Genomic DNA, 25,804 nt, shown 5'->3' with positions numbered 1-25,804 from the left:
ATATCACTAGGATGGCTGCAAACTGGCTCACAGATAGAACACACAGTGTGAAAGTAGCGGATTCCAAATCAGACTGCCGACCAGTCATGAGTGGAGTCCCACAGGGATCGGTCCTGGGTCCTCTCCTGTTTGGCATCTACTTCTCAGAAGTGCAGGCCAACACAAAGGGACTCTGAGTGGCTGACCAAGTTCATAGATGACTGTAAGCTGGGAGCCATTATTAACTCCCCAAGTGATGCAAACATCCTAAAGAAAGGCCTCACTGAGACCAATGATTGGTGTCGAAACCATGGCCTTAAGCTTAATGCCAAAAAATGCATCATCATACCCTTTGGTAAAAACTCAGTTCCCACTAAGTATCACATCGATGGGAGCCCACTGAACACTGAAGGCATTATAAGAGATCTGGGGATGCAGGTTCACAGCAACCTGTCCTTTGACCACCACATTGCCACTGTGGTCAGAATGTCCTTCTATGTGGCACAGCTCATTACCAAGGGTTTTTCATTCAGGAAGAAAGTTGTCATCATCTCTCTCTACTCTTCCCTCATTAGACCAGTCATCGAGTATAATTCCCCATTTGGCATGTACCTCATGAGACACCTGCAACAGCTGGAGAGGCCACAGAAGCACCTCACGAAGAGGATCCTAGCCATTAAACACATGTCCTACAAGGACAGACTCAAAAGACTCCAGCTATTTTTCTGTCTCATATTGCCTACTTAGAGGCAATATCTGCTCGACTTACAAAGCAATGTCTGACCCAGCTCTGTTAGAAATGCTACAGCTAAAGAAATCCCAATCTCTCCACACCACATTCTCCAGAGACCTCAACCTCATTACCACAATCAACAGAACATGCTGGAGGGACAGGTTCCTCACCCAGAGACTGCCCATGCTCTGGAATAGACTTCCCATACATGTCAAGCAGAGCATCTCACTGTCCCTCTTCAAGAGAAATCTTGATGATTGGATGGGTAATAGAAAGTTCACCCCGGGGATCACTCCAGTGGATCTGCTTGATAGAGGCACTGGGAACTAACGTCAGGTGGCATGATGCCAGGGCACTTCTATGGGCTTGGCTTGTATAGGCTCCAGGGCCATTAGCCTAGTACACATCTTTGAACATAAAAGTAATACAGAGAATATAACTAAAAATACAAGTCATAAAGTGTTTATACAAGTTTAGTGTTTGTTCTAACAATAATTTTAATGATCAGAGGTGATAGTAGATGCGATTGAAGGGAGGTTTGAAAGAGACAACAGTGTAAGTTAGGTGGGAAGGGAGCAGGAACAGTCCCAGTCAGAGGTAAGGTAAGAATGGAGGAGAGATTTGAAATTAGAGTGGTTGTGGGTACAGTGGAGGGGGGGGTTCCATAGTTTAGCTGAGGAGTGTGATAGAAGTAATTAGCCAGGAGGGTGTAGGGGTTTATAGATTTTAAGGAAGTTTTGGTTTTCAGATCTAAGAGTACAACTGGGGAGGTAAGGGGTTAAGATAGATGAAAGAGGGGGCAGATGGAGGGTTAGAATATGAGTTTGCGAGCAATGGTGAGCTGTATGAATTTCAGGTAATTAGGAAGCTCAAGCCAGTTTATGGAGTAGAGGGAATGGCAGTGATGGGTGGAGTATTTGGACCCTGTAGCACATTTACAGACTTTGTTATAGCAGGCTTCAAGTTCATTTTTTAGGCAAAGCTGGAGATGAGTAAGTAGAGAGGCACCATACAGAAGCGAGTTGGAAGGGTGGCCTAATGGTTAAGATGTTTGCCTTACAGACACAAGGTGCAGCGTTTGAGTCTCACACAGGATAACTGGCTAGGCTTAAAATGGCCCACAAGGGCAGTTCGCTTATTACTAATCTTTGAACCTATGAGAGGGGAGCAGGTAGGAGAAAGCTAGAGTACCTCTGGTAGAAGCACTTAGATAGTGATTTTGTCTATACAGCAGACCTAGTTTTTGCTTTTTTTTATATTATTTTGGATGTGGATATCAAATTTTAAATGTTCATCAATGGTGACTCTGAGTTGTTTGGTGTGAGGTACAATTTTGATCAGAGTATTATTATAGTTTTTTATTTTAAAGGAGCTTTTGTCCATGGTGAAATTTTTCAAAGCAGAGAATATCATGATTTTTGTTTTGTTAGCATTGAGAGTGAGATGCTTGTTTAGCATCCATGTTTCGGAATTGGAGAAGGCTGTTTGGGTTTTTTTGAAAGAGTTCGGATGGAGAGTTTGCTATACATATGATTGTGGAATCACCAGCATACTGGATCAGTGTAGCATTATCTTAGATATGTGAAAGTTATTGATGAAAATATTGAAAAGTAAGGGGCCACGTATAGAGCCTTGGGGGACACCAGAGGGATTGTTGAGAAAGGATGAAGTGGAATTTTTCCATTTGACAGCTTGTTGTCTATTGGAGAAATAGCTTTTAAACCAGGCTATGGAGGAAGGAGAGAAATTAAGGTAGGAAAGTTGAGCTAAGAGTAGAGGATGTGAGACACTGTCAAAGGCTTTGGAGATATCTATGTAAAGGGCTCATGCACACACCTGGTACAATACAGGTGTATTTTCAGGGTCTACTTTAGTTTGAATGATCATTTGATCGAACGCTGTTAGTTTGAACTCTAAATGTCGAAGCGGCAAAATAGTGAATGGCCAGAACAGTGAATTTTTTCCCAGGGAAGGAAATCGCTGGGCCAGCTGTCCAGGTTGTGCCATTTCCTTCACTATAGTGCGATCTTGGAGTTGATATATTTATGTAGGGTGCACAGCCCCCCACTTCATTTAGTGTTTAGTGTTTGGTTTTTTTTGTTTGTTTGTTTTTGGAAACAGCGATTTTTTTTCCCTGGGAAAAAAAAAATCACTGTTCTGGTTGTTCGCTGTTTTGAGTTTTCGCTCTTTAGGGTTTGATATAACAACATTCAATCATCTGATCATTCGTTGTTATAATATAGACCCTATTTTCACATCCCAGGTGCAAAACAATTTCAAAATTACATTAAATTAACAATCTTTCATTTTTGCAAGGACTGCTTCAATGAGGTTTTTTTCATATTATTTTCATTGGTTGCTGTTTAAAAATGCATATGCTTGAATTGCATGGGATCTCTGTCCAATGTAGTGTTGTTCAACCTGTCCTTATCCCTGTACAAACATGGAGTTAGTTTATATAATTTAGGGAGGTTTGAGAGGTCACATCTGCTTCATGTTGGGTATAGATGGGCTTACCTATGCAAAAACACTTTTTGTTGTATTTTCTTTTTTATTGACTACAAAGAATGATGAAATATACTAGACCACACTAATTCCAATTAAAATACAAATGCTATATAAACATGCCCTTATAGTATAGTGCTCTCTTCTTTTTTTCCTAATGAAAGACATAAGAAAGGTAGAGCGGAAGCTTTAAAAAGAGACAAAGAACTCTTGTCACAGTTTACAAACTGTCAAAATGTACTTTTTAAATATAGCAAACAGTTATGAAATTGCTATGTAATTAACATTTTATATAAATCTTCTTTGTATGACAGCACAGGAAGGTCATAACATTTTCCATGCTAATGTAGCAACCTAATAATTTTTTGCTACCTTAAAAACTAAAACAATATTAGAGTCTATAAGCTGTGATCAAGAGATTGTATTTGCAGGTTCCTATAGACGGCATGAGGGGCACATAATGGGTGGGTCGCCCAGTGTACCAAACTCCTAGCTACAGGTCAGTGCATAATCTATAGAAAAAAAATATGACTATACCCCAATGCCTTAGTTATATAGTGACATCACCTCATCTTCCAGCTATTTCACAGCACTCAACCACACCTACCATTCATTTCCATCAACTGGCACTTTCTTCCTGTCAGCACTTCTGATATCCAGCTGACTTACAATAACAAATCAGAGTTGGATACCATAATTCATGCAGTGCATTAAGTCAGATGAGAGAACTCTAGTGAATTATTAAAATGGGATGACAGAAATATGCAGTCTAATATTGAGAGTCTTGATCCCATGAATGCACAGCAAGTAGGTGGAACAATGCTACAGAGTGTGTTATCACAAATGTGTGTTCCATTGTCTATCATGGCACCCCTATTTCATGTTTCCTTAGGTGTTTTGCTGGGAAAAAGAGTGGGAATTTCCACAGCATTGTTGAGACAGTAGCACTTATACTATGTCATTATCTTAGCCCTTTAATTTGCTAACCATTCACTTCACTGTGAGCATTATGGCAATCAAAAAGATATGGGACAACTTTATTATAGAAAATGATTAGAGTTGAGGTTTGGTAATAAACCAATTTGTCCAGGGATATCTTCAGTTGGGGGGGAGGGGTGTTGGGTAGAAATAGTAATGGGATTAAAAGGGTATGGGAAAATGTTAGTTGGGGGATGAAAGGGTTAAATAGAAAAGTAGGATGACTGGGAGGAAATGAGGTAAGAGTAGGGAGGGACTTAATTGGTTTTATATGATTGTAACTGGGTAAGGAATCACATTTTGGCATGAACTTGCTATGGCAAGTGCTACATCCAAGATGACCTCTAGGTATTCAGAGAACAGGTAGGCCTTGGGTAATAGTGGTGGTGGTGGTGCTGGGTGAGTGATTGATTGCTTGATTGATTGATTTCAGTTCCTTTTGCCTTCTTCCCCACTAAGTATGTCACTGACTGGAATAATTGGTTGGGAACATGAAGGGATACATTTGGATTGTTACTTGGGATTCTATGGGCTGATTATGCAGTCTGTTCATTAGTTTTTTTGTTTTTATTTTTTAGGAGTGTGTCCTGGCTTGTGTTGCTGGGCATTTGTTAATGGCTTAGGCTGTTTTGTTTCTTGTGGTTTGTTTGCCAGGCTATAGCATTCCTTGAATGGTTTCTCTTCATTCTATTGTCATGCCTCTCGACTGTCCAGATTATTGCAGAATGTCCAGAACTTTGCCTCATGTTTTGATACGTTTCTCGAAAAGTTGGTGTTTTGAAGATTGAAGTCACCAGATGGTGGCATACTGTTGGGTTTCGGACTTCACATCCTTCAATAGATGTATGTGTGCAGTTCCGTTTGGGCTCCTTATGGTTGTTGTTTGAATGCATGTCTGTGGTAGAGATTGTAAAATGAAAGGTTGACAGTCATTTTGTACAAAGATTGGTGAAAAGTTGTGATGGTTGCATGGCCAAAAGCAGTGTTTTAGACTGCTGTACTTCTGAATAAGGTTGCATTTCTCTCCATTGACTGAAGAGTTGGTCGTGGCGCAAGAAAAAAGTTTGCAGTGTTTTCCTTCTGAGGAGAACCTTGTGAAGATTATGAACTTAATTGAGAAAAATTTCAATTAATTTTTGACACATTGGTGTAACTTGACAGTTACAGATTGTTTGGTGGACAGTCAAAGCTTGCTTGTCTTGATTTTTCTGTATGTACACTGGTTGTGTTGGTGGTTGATGGTTGGTGCACTTTGGTCGGACAGGATTTTATGATTTGTTGGCAGATACATGAAGTTGTTTGTTGGGCATTTCACTGTCGAAACATAAGCATCTTTGGTAGCTTGCAGGTACTTGCATGGAGCTTTGCTGGCTGATGCAGGGGGAGGTGGGGTTTTGTGCATTGGTGGTGTCTTATGGTGCAGTGTTTTGTTGCTGGGGGTGGGTCAGTAGAGTGGTGGTCTTGAGAGTTGTTTTGGTGGATTGGTATGACTTTGTGGTGTTGGCTGTATTGGCAAGTGACTTTCTTTCTCCAGTTTTGGCATTCAGGATAGCTTGTTTAGTGGGTTTTGCAAGGAAAGAGATGCTCGATTCTAGGTTGTTGGCTGTTGAGGAAGTGGTGGTGCAGTGGTGAGTGGAGGAGTTTGCTGCAGTCATGGTACCTTGAAGAGAATGTCTGTGTTTTCATTGGTTGTGAGTTGCATGTGATGATGGCTATCAGTCACACGTGCCTTGTGCAGCATTAACAGTTGTGGGGGAGGGTGATGACAAGGTTTTGGTTTAACGTTCTGAGTATAACATTTACTTTGTAAGACACGGGGTTGGAATATTAATGGCTCCTTTTCTTGCTTATTATCATACCTCCCTGTATGGATTTCATTATTAAAAAAATAATATAAAAGTCCAGTTTTGCCACATATTTTTGTCCGTTTTCATGCATTATTGTTTTTCTGGCACATTAGTACCAAATCATTGAGGATGGAAGTAGGAAGGGGGATGGCACACACTGGGGCTTCAGACTTTGTGTCATTCAGGCCATTCAAAACGGACCTGTTCTGTCAGCTTTTTGGAATTGTGGGAGCCCTTCTTGAAGTTTTTTTTCCTACTTTGGACGGGTAGTCAGCTGGCTTGTGGCTTTTTCTGGATTTCTTGCTCTAAGAGGTTAGGAGGTATGTGTGAAATGTACAGCTGTTTGCCTCATATTTTGTTCCCTTTTCATAAAATTGTGGTTATCTGGCAATATACCAACAAATTTTTAAGGCTTGGTTAGCAAATGATCAGTCTGAGTTTCAGATTTTCTACCTTTCAGATGGTTCATGCTAATGCAAAGTTATCTATTAACTTTTTAAGCTTGTTAACAGTGATGTAGAGTAAAAAAATGTTCCTGTTTGGGCCTTTCGTCCACTTTTGTTTATAACTTTGTCTAGATTTTTTTTTTAAGTAGTTGAGAAGTATGGTGGAGAACAAGACATGTATTCTAACAACTTTATAGGTCTGTAATAGCAGTATTTAGGGTTTGTCCATTTTGCAGTACTGCACAGCAGTGTGTGGCTCAGCTGCCTGAGAGTTTGCAGGGTGTCTGGGATTTTAGGCATGGGTTCAGCTGTTCTTCACACCATTTTGTCTCCTAAAATTGTGTTTTTTTGCAATTCATTAGGAATTAATGGAGGGTTAATTTCAGAAGATACCTAACAGGCATCTGAGTTTCAGACATAGCTTTTAACTTTCTACCCCCACAATGAGAAGCACCAGCCCCTTATAAGGTGGAGCAAATGGGCAAAGGGTGGCACACATTAATGGCTTACTAACAACTTCAACTGGGAAGGTCATAGGATAGCTAAAATATGCTGGTACATTCCTCGCATTGCGGTACTCTTGACTTGGAGCACGGAGTGAGGGAATTGTGCCTGCACTGATGGTTAATGGGTGTGGGGTGTTTGGGCAGAAGTGTTCATACCATACCATGGTACAGATTTATACAGAATGTCCAGATTGTGAAGTTAGGTAGTTTGGATGACTGGGTTAGGGAAATGGACTGTTATCTGCTACACGTCATCTTCTTTTGGAGTCGGCCATTTGTGGCATGATATTTGCTTCTAAGAATGTGGGGTATGCACAAAATGTCCAGGTTTAGCTTTATTTTGGTCTGCTTTTCATAAAATTGTAGTTAGTTAACAAATTACTGGCAAATCATTAAAGCTTGAAGTTAAAAATCTCAAGCATCTGAGGTTTTCAGACTTTCTACCCTTCAGATAATTCATGCTAATGCAACACCTGTTGCAACACTGGCTATCTGTCAACTTTCTAAGTTGGTAAGAGCAATTAAAAAAAAATTAAGATGGTGACTTTTCTGTGGCACTGAGTGTCACTACTATGTGCATGCTTTCCATCTGTTACTCGAGTTGGTAATGTTACGGGGGTTATGTTAGGTAATACCTCCTCTTTAACACAGATACCATCACAGGTTCTGTAATCTGCTGTATTGGCAGAAGTATGGACGGGTTTAATTTTTCCTTATCTAATTATTGTCTTTCCTTCATATCCAAGATGAGGAGCCCTGCTACTTGCGGTGTGGTAACAGGTGGGTAATGGATGGAACATTTTGTGATGGCATGCTGACGGCTTTACTGGGAGGCTCTTGGGATGGTTGAAATGTGATGGTTTTATTGGTGCAATAGTTTTTTTTATGGAACAGTGAGTGGACTCTGTTTATCATTGATATTGGTTAAATTGTTAGCATGGAGTGTGTGGCATACTTTTTTGATGTGGAGCTTCAAGGAACATGAACTTTGTGACCCCAGATGGGGAGGCTTCTTCAGGATGCTGTGCACTTGAGAGGTATGGGTATGTTATAATGGTATTTTACTGTCTGGAAAGCATATTGAGTTTCATTGTGGTGTACATGTTGCTGTTGCAATCAGTTGTAGAACAAAGCAGTGCAGGGGAGAAGCTGCCAAGGTTGCATTTTCTAACATATGACTATGTAGTTTTGTTTAAACTTTTAATTTGGGTAAGACTAATTGTGCATGTATACTCCTGTAGTGCTTGCTTAGACAAATGTCCCCAAGACTGTTTGAAGAAATAAGTTAACTTGGCCCACATAGTGCTATACAGGTTTTTGTATAGAAATCACAAGGTGACCGAGGTATTTAATATTTACATTATCACTCGTATGCAGTATTTAGTTGCATCATACTCCAGTTGTAACTCTCTTTGCATTCTGCATTTTAATAAGTGTTATTTAAATGCAGTGGTTTAGTTATTGCTGCTCTTGCTATAAGACTGTTTATTGCAACAGTATGTTCCTTCACTGGAAGTGAAAGAATTTGATGGCAGATACAGTGGTAGGTCCTTGGCAGCGCCTAATATTGTTAAGAAATTTTGGTTTATGTGTATGGAGAGAATTTACAGTTTTTTTTTTCTTTTGCAGATGGGGAAGCACAGAGTTTGCATCAGTCAGTGGCCTGAAATAAGTGGATTTGAAATTTGATGGATTCTACTAGGGTGGCTGTTTCTGCCACTGGAGTGTTGCACAGTCAGGTCACAGGTATTCCTACTTACTGGGTTCTCAAGAGTCAGTGCGGTTTGGTAGTAGTGTGGGTACAGATGAGGATGGGGTATGTCAGGGGCAAGGTGAAGCAGGTTTGGGGTTGTCCACATGTGGGGTGAAGTCATAACAACATGAGATTGGGTCACATTTTATGGACATGGTAGATGGGTTTGAGTTTACATGTGGCAAAGCTATGCAGATGGGCTGCTCAGTGGCCTGTGTTTTTTTGGGAGTTAGCAGTGTTCTCCATTGGAGTTGGTAGGAGCAGATGGGGCTTTAAGACTAGGTGAAGGGTAGAAAGAGCATTGTAAGGTATGCATGTGTGTGAGGATGTGTGAGGAACTGGTTTCTGTTGTTTAAGCAGAAGTCTGAAGGTCCAAGCAAGGCATTGTTCTGGAGGTTGCTGGTGGATGTAGGTTATGGTTTATTTGATTTATCAGATGCGAAGGTATGACATTTTGGGACACGGACAGATTAAGGATGTCATAGAGCTCATTGGGCTCCTGAATTTTACATATTATGGAGGAAATGGTTTTGGCTTGTTGGATGGCAGGATGGAAGGATATCTGGGGAAGGGATGTACAGGATGGATTGACATTTGGAGGAGGGATGTTACTATTTTGATTTTAGTTTCAGTGTGTCTGGCTTTGACGGTTTAGTAGGAGAAGTTGTGGGGAAAATGGGTAATTTTCATTTAGACAATAGAGTAGTGGTATGAGCCCCTGCTGTTGTCAGGTGATATGTCAGGTTGGTTTTGAATGATTAGATATGGTATAGAATTCTGGGGCAGTTTTTGATAGTAAAGGTATAGGTTAGGGCATTGCAAGAATTTGTAAAATTGTGTTTAGGCTTGGGTACAAGGTAAGGCAATTTAGTTGGTTAAGGTGGATTTATTTCTGATTAGTATGTTTGCACAGGTGACAAGATTAGTTGACTTTACTAAATCTGGGACTGTCAGTCATATGTTTGAAGGGCTGGGCTTAAGTTTTTAGTGTGAAGACTGAAAGGCTATGGTTATTGCCAAGATAACTTTTGCTAGGGTTGACATTGGTAGATGCAGGTTCATTGAGTTACAATCTGGGGGAATTCCCTTTATGGATTTATTGAATTCATTGTGAGGGCGGTGCATTGGTCAGCGAATGCTATGTTGGTTATCAGATGTTTTTGCTTTATAATAGTGGGTATGGTGGTTGGATTATTATTAAATTGATCTGTTTGAAAAGGAAAGCTCATTTTGGTCATTATTATATCCTTTGGGCAGTAAAGGGATGCTGCAGTTAGCAGGATGGCATGTGGTTGGGCTTGCTTTGTTTTGGATGGCCTTGGGCTTTTTAGTGCTGGTGGTGCATTTGGCAGGTAATGACCTGGGTACAATTACAAATGTTTTACAATGGCATGGGTATTTGGTGTTAGAGAGGGATCATTGGTTTTAATTTCAGCTGCTTAGGCAACTGGTTGCTTTTGGTATTTATATGATAAGGGTTTGGGATATTGATGACAGGGATCCAGTTTGGTTCAGAGAGGATGGAGCACACCGAATGATGTTTGGCTTCAACCTTTTTTTATGTACTGTTTGGTTTGTTTTGGAAGGTTTTGTTGGAAATTTTTGGTATGAAGGAGGGGGATCAGCCTGGTCAGGCTAATGGAGAGAGAAGAAGGGCAGGCTTGTCTCTCTTCTGTTCCCCCTCTGGTGTTGGATGTTTATTTCAATGAGTTGGGAAATGAAAGTGAGCAGTTGGACACTGCTCGAGAAGTAAAAGTAAGCAAGTGAGGGTAAGGATGCTGATTATTTGGTTGTATGTTTAATTCAATAAGTGGGAAATGAAAGTGAGCAATGAGACACTGCGTGATAAGTAAAATAAGTGAGCAGGAGTAAGGACGCTGCTTGATAAGTAAAATAAGTGAGCAGGAGTAAGGACGCTGCTTGATAAGTAAAATAAGTGAGCAGGAGTAAGGACGCTGCTTGATAAGTAAAATAAGTGAGCAGGAGTAAGGACACTGCTTGATAAGTAAAATAACTGAGCAGGAGTAAGGACGCTGCTTATTTGGTCATGGTGAGTGAGGTCATGCTGCCTTAATTAACAGTTACATAGTTATATGGATGTTTATGCTGTGATTGGTCAGGGTCAGCAAGGTCACACTACCCTAGTTAACAGCTATATGGATGTTTCTGCTGTGATTAATAAATTAACATATTAGTCAATATATTTATGGTTATGGAAATATAATAAAGGTCATTAAATGTCATTTGGTGTGATGTGTGTTGAAGGGGACTGGGACAAACAGTATGGTTTTTAGATGTTTGATGGGATTTCTTTATTACTTTTAGAGTTCATTTCTTAACTCTTCCAGAAAATTATCATGAAGAATTTTGTTTGATTTCAATATACACATGGGGAAAATTTTTAAGAAATGACATACAGTACATTATCAATAAAACAGAGCACTGCACCAGCTTTATAAATAAGTGTTTTTTTTTTTTTTTTTTATAGAACTGAACATATCTACATTTTCTGCATGTCTGATAGGGTTATCAGAAGAGAAAGGTCATAGGGTTAGGGTTCAGTTCTGTGACAAATGTTATGCATATTATTCTACGCTGTATTTCCAAGTTTATAGTATTAAGCTACTTCTGGGGTAAAATAATTGAGCAGATTTGAGTGCTCACTCATATGTGTCTGGATCCATATTGATCTGTACTGTACAGAACTGTTATCTCTAAACATGACTACCGCATTCATTGCTTGTTCATTGTTATGTGAAATATTCAGTCAGACAGGCTTTAACTAAAGTGAAATTACAGAGGAATGGTTTTGTAAACTGACAAACTACAAAGAGGAGAAAGTCAAAGTGTTCTTTTAATCACAGAGAAAGCATAGTAATATTAAAAGACTGTCTAGGGAAATTCATGTAGATTGCTTATAATCAGTTTTGAGACCATTTAAGCCACAATATATGTATTGTCCACTGTCTGTAAAAACAAATATGCTAGAAGCAAGGTCCAAAAACACAAGTGGTACGGAGATAGGGTGCTTATTACCTAGCCAACATTTTCCTTCACCTTTGTAAGCAGCAGTTATGTGCAGACATTACTTGCTGCACTTTACAATCAAGTAGATAGCTTGTGGTGCTGTGGTCAGTAACCATTGTATAAGTGATAGGGAATGCAGCACACCAGCCACAAGAAGCATTATCTGCTGAATTCAGAGAATGCATGTAGTATGGTTTGTGGGATCTCAGCAAGTGCATATTTTCAGACGATCATGGGTTCCACTAAAAGGTGATTAGTATAAACCAAAAGAAGTGAAATGGACAGGAGTACAATTTGACAGCTGAACTGTGGAAATCATGAGGCTGATATATTTTTATTAGAGTTACAATAGTCTTTTAAGTTGTCACTCAGATGCATGACAGGCCTGCAACGTAAAGGGGAGATGGATATATTTCCATTACTCAATAATGAAATGGCCAATAAATGAGCTAATTAAGCCAAAGGCTCTGGTATAGTTGCAGAATTGTCAGAACTGAGTAAAGGCCAGCCAGCAGGGAATGACAAACAGAATCACAATGTATATATGTAATTTTTATCATGGTGCAGAAACAGCCACAGATGAGTGCTGCACTGCTACAAAATTATTTGATTAGGAAAGTGTAATACAAAGAGTAAGAAACTGGCTTATACGCAGTATTTAATGCAGCTGAAAACAGAGGATAAATTATACAGATTGGGCCCCAAGTACATTGACAAATGAATAATAACATGGCAAAAATAAAAGTGATATGAAAGGATCAATTATGTCGTTAGCTCTGTGTTGCAATAATTGGACTCTGGACATGAAGTGAAGCAAATAAAAAACATATGAGGGATGTGCAGCTGAATCCCAGCAGAACCATTATCTTTAGTGAGGTGAGAAATCATGTAGAATTTATAGTCAAAAGGAGGTGAAACTGGAGGAAGAGAATTAGAAAGAGGAGCAGGACTAGAGGTTATAACATCCAAAGTCATCACAGAGGAAGACTAAATAACATTTTTGTTAGTAGTTCCCACCATCAGTGTGAGTTAGAAGAATGAACAGCTGCAGTAAAGTCAGAAGAGAACACCTGATAGAGCAGGTGTGATTAAGTAATGCTGTTTACAGTGTTGCATTTCCAGTATGGACTACATCAGGCACATAGCAATGTCCTGTGTGCCATTGTAGATACTTATCACTGGGTTGGGATGATACCAGATGTGCAAGATGATCTGAGAACATTGGAAGATACAATAGCAAGCTGATAAGCACAGTCTTTCTAACAAAATTCAAGGCTATATATATTATAACATTAACGACTGAACATATGCTGACAGAACAGTATGGATGTGAGTTGTCTTCAGATGACAGCCATCGCCATCATCAATATCAACAGTATTTTATCATAATGTACAGAGATGGATGCAAGACAGGCCAGATACATCAAGGCATTGTCTTTTTAGATTTCAAATGGTTGGCAGTCATGCTGTGGAAAAAATAACCTAGCAAATTAATGCATGTTTTAATAGGAAGTTGTTGTATGTTGTATCTTTCGGCTTTTCCCGGTTAGGGGTCACCACAGCGGAACTTCGGTCTGCTAATGATTGGCAGTAGATTTTTACATACCGAGTTGCCAGCCCTGATGCACAACCTTCAACAAAGGTATGCCCATTCACGCATGTTTTAATAGGAAGTGAATAAAAAAAATGATAGCCATGTGATAGCTAGGGATCCCACTGCTATGACCAGATGGTAAAGTAATGTGAGACTGGAAGACAAGAACTTGGAGTTACCATATATAAAATACACTAGGCATTTTGCTCACCTGGCATTCAAAACTCAAAAACTGACATGCTTTCCTGACCAGTTTCTTGACCTTTAGCAGCTTACAGCAGAAAAAAATGCTATAGGTATGCCCAGTATTAGATGTAATGCAGTAGACTTGAGAAAAACTATACATGGATAATGGAGGTATCCTGGGCTAACAGTAACAAGAAGACACAAATATGACATATATAAAAGCTCTACAAGAAGTATGAAAAGTCCTTAAAAACAGGGGTTGGACTCTGGACATGATATTAGATGACATGTAAGGTATGAATAACAGAGGAATCCTGTGTTTTTCTTAAATGGGTCTAAAGCATCTGACAACAACTTCATAGCTAGAGTAGATCTAACCACACCCATCATGGCTGAAAAAAGCTTTGCTGGGTTGGAGGTTGGCATGGTTACAGCACTGGCTGATCCTCTGCAAGGACTGACATCATCATCTGAGGTGAACGAGGGTCACAAAGGATATGACCCTGATGATATGGATGAATTGTTTAACATTCAGGATTACAAAGCTGTTGGTGCCCACTTCCTGGAAAATTGGAAGGATATTCTCATGGGAATAGATATAATGAAGCAATAGAACTTCATGGAAATCTCTCTGTCTAGAGTAGACAATATGTGGAAAGATCAGCATGTTTTCTTCAAAGGTATTGCAGAGGGACAGGAAGGACAAGAAAGGTAGCACGTGGGTGGCATTTTGGCATCAAAATGGTATTTTGGACTGATATTGCTTATTTTCATATGCATAACTCCTATAATGCCATGATAAAGACAAATTTACAAATATCTTTATGCAAATGTTTCTTTAGCTTACAATGGTCTCCTTTGTTTTGTTCTATATACATCTGCTGGTAGACTTTTGCTCTTTTTTTATGTTAAAAACCCTTAACATTTCAGCATTACAAGATGAGGCCTATGGAATACAAGAGTTTGGAACAGGAATAGCAAAAAGCTTAGTTGAAGAAGCTCTGTCAATACAATCAAGTAAAAATATAGGGCAGGAGGTACTCTTACTCGTACAAGGATTCCATCTGGTAGAAGCATAATCAACCACCATTTCTGGGATATCCTAACTTTCTTTTCTATTTTATGCAGGTTTCATTTTAGCCTGGTAGAACAGACATTTTTCTTTTACATGAGGGAACCAAAAAGTCCAAGTCAGGCATCAGATCAGAGTGTAGTGGACTAAAAAAAAGAGCAACAAATCATAGTGGCGTGGCATCTGATGAATAAGATATGGACCACATCGCTATATATTTTAATATTAAGTGAATATTATAGCAATAACCCATGTCTGTGTGTGGGTAATGCTGGATTTACCCACGGTTGGTGTGGTTTGGTCACAAGTGCAAAGCCCGAGTGGCCAAACAAAGACAACCATGGGTAAATCCAGCATTACCCACACCCAGAAGTGGGTTATTGCTATTATACAATGACATTATTTAAGAAAAAAAAATACTGACTTTTCTTAAATAGTGGCATTGTATAATGCCACCATGCTGCCCTTCCGCAGCTGTCTGGTGTTCTGTTGCAGTTCTGATGCACTGTGCATGCGTATGCTTATGCAGTACATCAGAGCTGTGGGTGGAAGCAATGGAGAAAGCAAGATCTCCATTTCTTTTTACAAAGTGTCTCGCTATGTTAAAGGAGTATAACATAGCGAGACAGCTTTAAAAAAAGCAACGGAGAAAGGAAGATCTTCGTTACTTTTTTTAAAGCTGTCTTACTATGTTAAACTCCTTTAACATAGCAAAACAGTGTCTAAAAAGCAATGGAGATCTTGCGTTCTCCGTTGCTTTAAAAAAAAAACTTACACTAATGGAAAAAGTCCGGAAGACCGGACCTTTTTCCATTAGTATAAGTCTGATTTACAACGTGCACGCTGACCAATCAGCGTGCATGCTTTGGAAGATAAATGGGGGGTCGTTGCATAATGAGAAATATTTAATATGCTAGCCTTAAGCTCTGGAAGCAAAAAGCACAGGGATAATGGTAGCTATTCAGTAATGTTTAAATATGCTGATAAACTGCAAGTTAATACATTTATGCTGAAAAGCACTTTTGCTGAAGTGTAGTCACTCACTTGCAATTTGCACAAGTGAGTTTTCCATAGATCAAAGTAGATCCATATATGTATATAATATATATCATTTCTGATTATAAGGGGAAGTTATTTATCCCATGATCTTGGAAGATGATCTTGTAGGATGTATCTGTCACAGTGATTGCCATTACTGATATTATTAATACCTAGTGTTAACATTAGGTCCCCTGATCTGATTTTGCTCCTCTAGTGATGTGTTTCAGGCACAGACATTCAACAGAACTAGATTATAGATTGCCTTATAGATCAAGGAGAGGACACTTATGAGTATCCTTTAAGAAGTGTATAATAATTTCTGATCCTTTCTGAATAGATTAGATTTTCCAGCTTCATGTTTTCCTTAACAATGAAAGGTACTTTTCCAAAAATGCAGTGCAGTATTCAATACTGCATCAGATACTGTAAGTGCATTATAAATTTGTAGAATTATCTCCCTGGATTGATAAGGCATGTTGTTTAGAAGTAGGTGGGCAATGGACTTTGATAAATACATTCTGGTCAAAGCTTAACATTAGCATGACATGTCAAATTTTACTGGATGCCACCCCCCAGGCATCAGTGATTTAACATCTATTAAGCCTATTTTGAAAATCAAATATAATTGCCTGTCATAATATTGCAAGAAATTACATATGCAAAATTTTAGTACATTTACATGAACATTTTATGAAAAAATATCTTTTTATGACATCCACCAACTTTTTCTTACTTATTTTTATGAAAGCTTTTTAACAACTTTTTACAGTTAAATTATTTGATGACATATTTATTAACACACCCATAGATTTAATAAAATCCATGTAGGCATAGTGTAGAGCCTACACAGAAGGGTACCATGTCTGTATACATGGTTCCCCCTTGGGAACTGAGGGGAGAGCCATGGAACATAGTTATTGAATCAGTGTAGGCAGTGTGTTGCTACCTGTGTCTGCAGATGAGTAATACACTCCCTTCACTGTCCAATTGTATTATAGCAATGTAATTTAATGTTTTTATTTTTTTTTTAAAAAGCATGTTTGCACAGCGAGGCATGGAGTACAGCAATGCTAAGCAGTGCTGAGACACCTGCCAGACATCTAAAAATATAAACACGATGTATTTAATTATTTTTTTTAAAGGTTAAGTTTAAGCATAGCTGAGCTGGTATGTGAGGCGCAGCTCTGTGCTCAGCATGGCTTAAAGGTAGCTCAGAGGTATATGTAAAGGTATAGCAAAATTCCACATATCCACGTAATTAAATGAGTAGAGTTATGGCCTCATGTGCAGTAGGTGCAGGGTGTGAATACATGGAAGGGCAAGTAAGCATTTAGTTCCAAAATACAAATTATGCTAATTATTTTTAAATTCTGACCTGCTGCACTCAGCTAACTCTGCTAAGACCTGCTAAGCACTGCATAAACAGAATAATGGCTGATAATGTTTATGCACTGCTTGTCACTGCTTGGCTGGTTTGCACACCACAAAGCACTGCTATGCACAGCTAAGCATGGCTTGGCTGAGCTGAGCTGATCTGCATGGTGTTAAGTGATGTTTCAGATTTTTAAATGTTGCAAATTGGCATTTAAGGGCAGGAAAATAGGCTATATAAGATCATTAGGTGGGAATACAGCATAATCAGTTGGAGTTCTACCTGTATAGTGACTATGACTGGCATTGCAGAGGGTGCACACTTCTGGGCACAGAGGTGGGGCATTCAAGAGTCCAGGGTCATGGTTGGACTCCTGGTAAAAAAACATCATGACTGGCTGCTGCGGGGTGGGTTCCAGGGCTCAGAGTGCAAGGCGAAGGCCTGGGACATGCTGGCACATGAACTCACCAGTGCGACAGGTGTCCCACACACAGTTGTGCAGGTTCATCACCACCATGATGACCTGAAATGGAAAAAAGGTATCTCTTGGACACCTAGGTCTAAGAAGCTCATAGGTTCATATGTTCATAGGTAGGTACTAGACTATTGGCCCTACGGCCTATATAAGCCTAGCCAAACAGTACCCTGGCTTTTGCCACCCAAGAAAATTATTTTCCTGTGCCCCTGTCAAGCAGAGCCACAGAAGTGATCCCTGGGGTGAATTTCCTATCTCCCATCCAATCATCAAGATTTTTCTTGAAGTGTGCTAATGATGAGCTTTGTTTGATATAGATAGGTAGTTTGTTCCAGAGTATGGGAAGTCTCTGAGAAAGGAATCTATCCCTCCAGCATGTTCTGTTTATTGTGGTGACAAGGTTTAGGTCCCTAGAGCGTGTAGCTCAGAGAGATTGGGATTTCTTTACATGGAGCATGTCCAACAGCTCTGGGTTTGACATAGCTTTGTATGTTAGGCAGAGATCGCGTCTGAGTAGGCGATATGCGACAGAGTAAAGCTGGAGTTTTTTGAGATGGCCTGTGTAGGGCATCTGTTTGAATGTCCCACAAGTTTGTAAGCAATACCTAATCTGAATGTCTGATCAACTGGTATGCGCAATGGTTTTCTTCTATCCCAACAGCTGCAGAGGAGAGGGCTTGTAACATTGGGGCGTGTGCCAGGTGCTTGGCCAGGTTGCACCATGAGTGTGGTGAGTGCAGATGTATTTTGCTATCTATAGTCAAATAAGCAAGAAAGAGTAAAGCATTAACTGTGATTAGGTATACACAGTAAATATGGTATTATAATGAATGTGGACTTACAGCTCTACTGCAATAAGTACATACTGCCAACTGTAGTTCAATAAGCAAGGAAGACTAAATCATTAACCATAATAAAGTATATGCAACAAAAGTTTGCAGTGCTATAACTGTGGAATTACAGGTGTATTGCAACACCTGCATAATGACAGATGTTGTGCAATAAAAACTCGAAGCTATACCAGTAACTGCATGAAGGCATCTATAATAAAGTCTGCTGTGCAATAAGTGTGGAATTAGGGCTGTTTTGCAAGAAATCAATTATGGTAACTGTTCTGCAATAAAAACATAAAACATTACCAATACCTGCATGAAGGTAAGCCTAGTAAAGTCTGTTGTGCAAAAAGTGTAGATTCAGAGCTGTTTTTTTAAGAAATGAATTATGACAACAGTTCTGCATCAACAGATGAAGGGATAACAATAACACCAAGGTAAATTGTGTACATTAGGATTGTCTTGTTTTCACCATTGCATGTCAGCTATATGCATTCAGGCTGGGAGGTATGGTGCTGCAGTCAAGTATAACAGTGTAATAGCTGTAGACAGCAACTAATAACCCATAATCAGATATTGTTTGTTGACTTCACAGATATTTCAACACACTAACAATATATTGTGTACACCTGCATTCTATGTAGTAATGTGTAGGTTACCAAGTATCTCTGTCATGCTTGAATTTCATGCTTGTGTATTCAACTGTCACTGCAGTCTAGTATAAAACTGTACTACTATTACTAGGTCATATTTTGGTCCTAGCTGAGCTCTATGTAAATATCAGTCAGGCAATAATCAGCAGTGACTCAGTAGTTCAGTTTTTTTAATTCTCTGTATGAAGTACATTTAGCCACACACAGACCAGGGTTTGAATCTAGTGATATGTCAAACTACAAATTACAGTATCAGACACATAATGGTTACAGATTTTCTCTCCAAAGGAACTACAAGTAAATGGGTGAGGTAGCCATATTATGGATAAATAATTGTGTGTTCAGATGTCACAGACAGTTACAATCATTACAAGGAATGTGAAAATACAGCATAAAATAAAAGAAATAAGTATACTAATAATAAAACAAAAGACATAAAATGTGTAATCTTTGGTATGGCTGTATGCCTGGAGTGTCTGTTAAAGGTTGCTGCAGTCAATTAATACATTCGATGCAGATGTCCTCTGCAGTCACTGCTATTGGGTTCTCTCCTCATGGCTGCCAAGCAAGGTATGATAGTTGTTTATTTTCTGTGCTGTACACATACAAGTCTCTCAAGTGTTATGCTGTCACGTAATGTAATCAGTAGTGCATAATCCCTCTGTTATAGATTTATCATTGACATGATTATGTAAATATCAAAGTATCACTACATCTGCCCACAGTACACCTTGGTAGCAATATAGGTCCACCTGATGTGCAAGTGGTCTGTGTAGCTCTGTACCTGCAGTTACTACTACTTGACCCATACTGTCCCATTTGGATAGCTTGAGAGGTATGCACATGCTACAGCAGCTATAGGGCATTTGTACACATAAAGACAGGACACACCTGTAGAATAGATAGCAGTACTGTTGTCCACTATATAGCCTATAATGGTATTAATAGAATGTATTTCTCTTTCTCCCCACCCCTTGTCATCATTTATTTATTATTGTTGTTCTTTGTTTATAGTTTACTATTAAGATATGTTGTTACATTAAACTTTATTTTGGGGAATGTCTTTTATTATTGATATGTATTAAAATGGTTGAATATTACTATATATTGTTGAATTACCTATTCTGCTGGACTTATGATGTAACTGTTACAGGCATGTTGTCAAGATACTATTCTGTTATTTATTATTATGTTTCACATAATATGCATTGAAATGTAATGGGGTGGGGTTATTTCCAATGCTCTGGCATGCTGCTGTTACTAATGATGGTTTTCTTCCTAATTAACCTATATGTATTCCTATACCTTCATCACCACAGCACGACAGAGTAGGCAGGTTCCTGTTGATCCACCTACCCTACCTCAGCCATCCATGGCACCAGGTCCTGGCATGTCTGGATTCCAGGTGGCTGGTGCCCCTTCCACTGGCCCTGCACCACCTTCAGGTGGAACCTTCTCAAGGGACAGGGCCCACCCCCTCCAAGAGTGGTGTAGGAGAAGCAGTCATCACCCAAGATCAACTACTGGCCATGGTGTGCATGATCATACATAGGAGCTATGAACATTGCCTGTGCTGGATTGAGGGCACACTGGACAACCTAGTGGGGCCAGCTGGCCGTAGAGCCCAGCCTCCAGCACAGCCACCTTCTGGGCAGTGAAGGAGCAGTGTTGACTGTCCATGGGTGAGGGTGTCAGTCATGCTGCTGCCATCTGGAGGCACATGCATCTTGGATTCCACAACACCTGCCCCATCCAAGGTGTTTAACTCCCTCATGTGTCAAACACCACCCCTGTCTGCAGTCTTGTCTGTCTGCAATTGCATCCTTTCCTTCCCCAACTTACCTTCCACACATACCACTATCTTTTCCCCAACATTCCACTCTCTCCTTACAAAAAATAAAAAATGGCACCTGTTCCCACAAAAAATCTCTCTCTCTCTCTCTCTCTATATATATATATATATATATATATATATATATTGCTCCATACATAGCTCCCTATTTCACACGTGTCCCCTGGACACAACTAATTTGGTACAATTGGATTGACAACACATTTATTTTGTCCTCACCTCTTCTTCTGGAGTTTGAGAATCCAAATTCATCCACAAAATCTGTCAAAATGCACAGTTGTTGCTCTACAAGAAATGGAAAGCTATGTTTTTTTCCTACACTTTTCTTGCACATCCTTACCAACCTTTCAGTATTTTTCCCCCTGTTTTCCCCCATTTCACCACTGTCCTATCACCCCTTTTTCTTTTCTTTTTAATTTTTTAGTGCAGGTTTCCATGGAGCTAACTGAAGAGCCGCGACAAGCCGCACCACGCAAACCCACTTAAATGAGCTTTATTGTGCTTTAATGATCTTATGTGTTTCTCAGAGTATTAGGCACATGTACAGAATAATCACCTCTGCCATATTTTGCACCCAGGCCCTGTCAATTACAGCTTATTGCACTAACCCCCTACACCACACAGATCTTAATTAAAACAGGTGTTTCCAGCAAAACATACTGATTGCCACTGACAGACTAAAATGACACCTAATGGAAAAAATGGGAGTGTACCTGGGACTCTGATGCACAAATATACCAGTAGACAGCCAAATTAATAATAATGGCAGTATGTAAGGCCTGGAATAGCAGATGAATGTTCCTTTTTATCTGCGGCATCTTTAAATACACCTGTTAAGGCATCAGTGGCACCGTACATATGTTCAGCTGGGACCCTGCTGCAGATCAACTGCCTTTGAAAGCCACACTCATACTGATGGATGCAGACAATGTGTGTCACAGCCTGTATGTCTCCACATATATTTGGCAAATACGCTGACTACAGCTGATTCAGTAGCTCAGTCTATTAAATGCCTTGCATCCAGTACATTTTGACAGACACAGTCCTGGCTTTGAATCCAGTGTGTTGCACATCAATTACATTGTTGTGAAGACAGCAAGTAATGACTGAATCATGAATTTTTAATCCTCATTGGTTACTGCTACTGAATTATATGCTACCCAGTTTTGTAAGTCAAAGACTTGCAGGTAGGGACACACTGCACATATTTGTATAGCCTAACTATATGTTGCATACTACTCTGCTACTGGCACTGTTGCCTAACAGATGTACTTTAAGCATATGCCTTCAATTGGACTGTAAAGGGTACCCTCACCCTGGCTCTGCTGTAAAGACAGGGATGACACTGCTGCCACAGTTACATGAACAGCTTGCTTGTTTCCAAAGTGTTCACACTCCCCCATGTGCCCTCGGCTGCACACAGCCATATGTTTAGGTAGGTGCTACAAGCTGGCAATACCTCCTAACCACCTATAACAGGTAATCTGGACACAACCATACATAAAGGGGGAGAGCAAAGTCCCAGAGATAGGGACAAGTTTCACAGTTTGCCCCTACAAAGATAGTAACTTGATAGAATAGCAGCTATTGCATTAGCATGCATATTCTGATGAGTATGAAGTGTGACAATCATCTCTCTCCCCTTACTCATCTCAACCCACAGTGTTGCCCCATGAACTGCCAGATGACCACACTGTCATGGGATACTGACCAAACATATGAGGCAAAACTGTGGACATACGTCATACATCTGTATAGTGGTCAGTATCTGTGCTTATGCTCTTTGATGCTGTAGTCTCCACACCTCAGTAATGTCCATCTCAAAGTCTAAGAAAGGGGCCGTGGCCTACATGAAGGCCTCATATACTGCACTGCAGTGCCATGTCACTGGTTAGTGATAGTGCAATTTAGCTGGTTTGTATGCAATTAGCAATTCTGAGCCACAGAGTGGTGCAGAGGCAATTACCAGTTAATGAGCTTTACCTACAAAAGGCAGGCAACTGCTTATGGAGAACAGGTCTGTATGTGGTTTTACTCACACAGACCGCTTATGTGCAAAGCATTTGCAAAGGAATGCTTCAAAAAAAGGAATACATCACTCTACCAGGTTTGTACTAGATTTCCCTATAAAACAGGATGCAGATGGGAGAATGGAGGTTTGGGGAATAGAGATTACAACAGTAGGCTTGTATTAGACCTATGATAGTAAATGTCAGTGATATTCTGCTGTCCAACACCTACAGGCATGTCTCTCAACTGTCCCTGCTTTGAATCACATCTCTGCTCTGTCTCTGTCAATTCTTCTTACAGTGGTTGCCTGTTGTAGTAAAGGTAGTGGATTCGTAAGACATAGTGACACTAAGTAAGGGGGTAGACTCCTGTAACTTCAAACAATGTACTGTAATTCACCTCCTCTCAGTCTGTCAATGTCACACATAAATAGGTCTAACATTTTAAAAGTGTCCCAGAATGTCCCTCATGAACTCTGGCTAAGTCCCTGTTTTGTGGTCATTTGTCCCAGTCTGGTTGAGAGCTATGCCTAACATACCTCTCAACCTCCTACAGAAATCATGACAAAGCCATAATAGATGGGGAGGATAAAGGACCAAACTCAGCCACATGCAGCTCAACTCATACTCAAACCAAACTCAGCTGTCAACTGTTTGGCATAGCCTAGGCCTCTGGCACCCCCACACCACACTCTGTGCATGTGACGATACCTGTGTCACACTCACAGGGTGTGGTGTGGGGGTGCCACACCCTGTGCATTGATGATAGCTGTGTCACATCCTTGCCATCCATGCCATTGATGCAGGGACCTGCAAATGTGTCTGATGCTCAGGGTGACTATATTATGTTACATGTGTTAGTGTAGTGCAGTAGTTTTAGGCCATGGCAGTTGTTGTAGGCCACGACAGGTACTGTATGCTGGCATGTGTATTGACTACACATCAATCTTTGTGCGTCTTTGTTGCCTGTTGGTACACTGGTGGTAGGGTTACAGAATGATAGGTGTGTCACTGACCTGTGTATGTTTGTGTCCCATGAGTCTGAGTGGTTCAACTATGGAAACATGATGACAATACTGCGGAACAGGATGGCAAGGAAGCACAGCAGAAAAATGGCATCAGCAAGGTATGCCAGTATACGTGCATGGCTCCTTTGGTGCATATGTGTAGAGCATTCTGTCAGGGACAATGCGCACAGTCAGTGTTATCATTCTTTCATACCCTGTGACAAGGTCTGCTACCCTTGATATGTGTCATCTGGATATGCTACACATACAAATCTAGATGGTGGCAGACATCAATTATGCTTATGTAGATGAGGGCAATTTAGGGTCAGCGGCTAGTCACAGGGCCATAAAATGCATAGCCAATGCACAGAGATAAGCCAGATGGCCCTGTGTCTAGTGCCTCAAGGGGATATGTTTATGCACACACACAAATGTGATGCTGTGAGATTAGAATCTCTACCTATTTAGTAATGTGCACTATAGCTTGCAGTACTTATCGTATGTGCCACAATGTTTATCTGAAATCATAGTGGCAGCCAGCACTCTTAAGGTGGATGACATCATCAGGCCTTGCAAAGGAAGCCAATATTGAGGCCAGCAGCTAGTCAGAGGGCCATAAAATGCATACAATTGCACGGAAATAGCCCATATGGGCATGCCCATACTGCTGTGAGGGTATATATTGGTATACACACAAACACACATACACACACGCACACGCACACGCACACACATGCACATGCAGAGTTGGATGATGTGAAATTAGAACTCTTACATATCTAGTATTACACACTACAGCTCACAGTACTTATCACACATGCCACAGGTTATGTCTGCTGTATATGGTGATGCAGACACAATACATGTGGAGTACACAAAGTGGCCTTGTGTTAGAAAACATGTGTAGCCTGCAGAGTGATACTGCTTGGTACTGTTATTGTATCTAGTGTCCTAGGGGTGGGATACCTGGTAATATCCCTGCTATGTCTGTACAGTTACCTGTCTAGCCATGTGTGGCTGTTTGCAGTTTGATAGGCAGACATGTGGAAAGGGGTAATATGGCCTGTCCAAGGCATGCATTGCACCCATTGTACAATACACCATCCGTGTATCTGTGTATGTCTACAGGGTGATAGTCCAGTAGGGACAGCGGTCTGTGGGTAAGTGGATTATGTACTGTTGCAGTCTTGGTCTGGTTCCATTGGACAACTGCTGTAATGTGTAGGTGCAGATAACCCCAGCATTCTGGGGTATGTGGGGACAGTTGTACATCCTCATCGATATCTATATAACCATGTATAACAGGGATGTCTCCTTAAATGTTGTTGTGTGTGTACGTTATGTAGATATATCTGTGAAGTCTGTATCATTGTACTTTATTTAGCTATATGTACCTCTTATTATTATATATATATATATATATATATATATATATATATATATATATATATATATATATATGTGCCACATACTGATAGAGATACTTATAAAGTGTGAGGGGGTTAGAGAGAGAGACAGTAGAGTAGCTGTATGTACATACAGACATATTTCCACATAGCAGGTCTTTAGGTGGTAGAGGCAACAGACTTGGGCTCAAGTTAGCTACGTGTAGGAGGATGCTAAGTGTGATTGTCAGTACTGACAAGGTGACTCCAGGCCAGAGCTACCTGTAGTCTAGTCTGGGATTATGTGTGCTGCAGGCCATTGGGTGCTGCACCTTTTACCACAGTACAGCACTTTTCTGATATTGTCCAAGACATTCCCCAGCTGTTTGCTGACCTTAATATGTGACTCATAATTCACGACTGTACACAGCTTCACAGACTGTCCAGACGTTTGCCTCATAGTTTTGGTCTGTTTCACATAACATTGTTGTTTTCTGGCAAATTAGTGGCAACTCAGTGAAGATTGAAGTCAATAATTAATGATAGACATT

This window comes from Protopterus annectens, chromosome 1.part0 (genome assembly GCF_019279795.1).
Source record: "Protopterus annectens isolate FY-2018-M chromosome 1.part0, PAN1.0, whole genome shotgun sequence".
Lineage (NCBI taxonomy): Eukaryota > Metazoa > Chordata > Ceratodontiformes > Protopteridae > Protopterus > Protopterus annectens.
The sequence above is the reverse complement of the archived record's forward strand: the minus strand, read 5'-3'. Positions refer to the sequence as shown.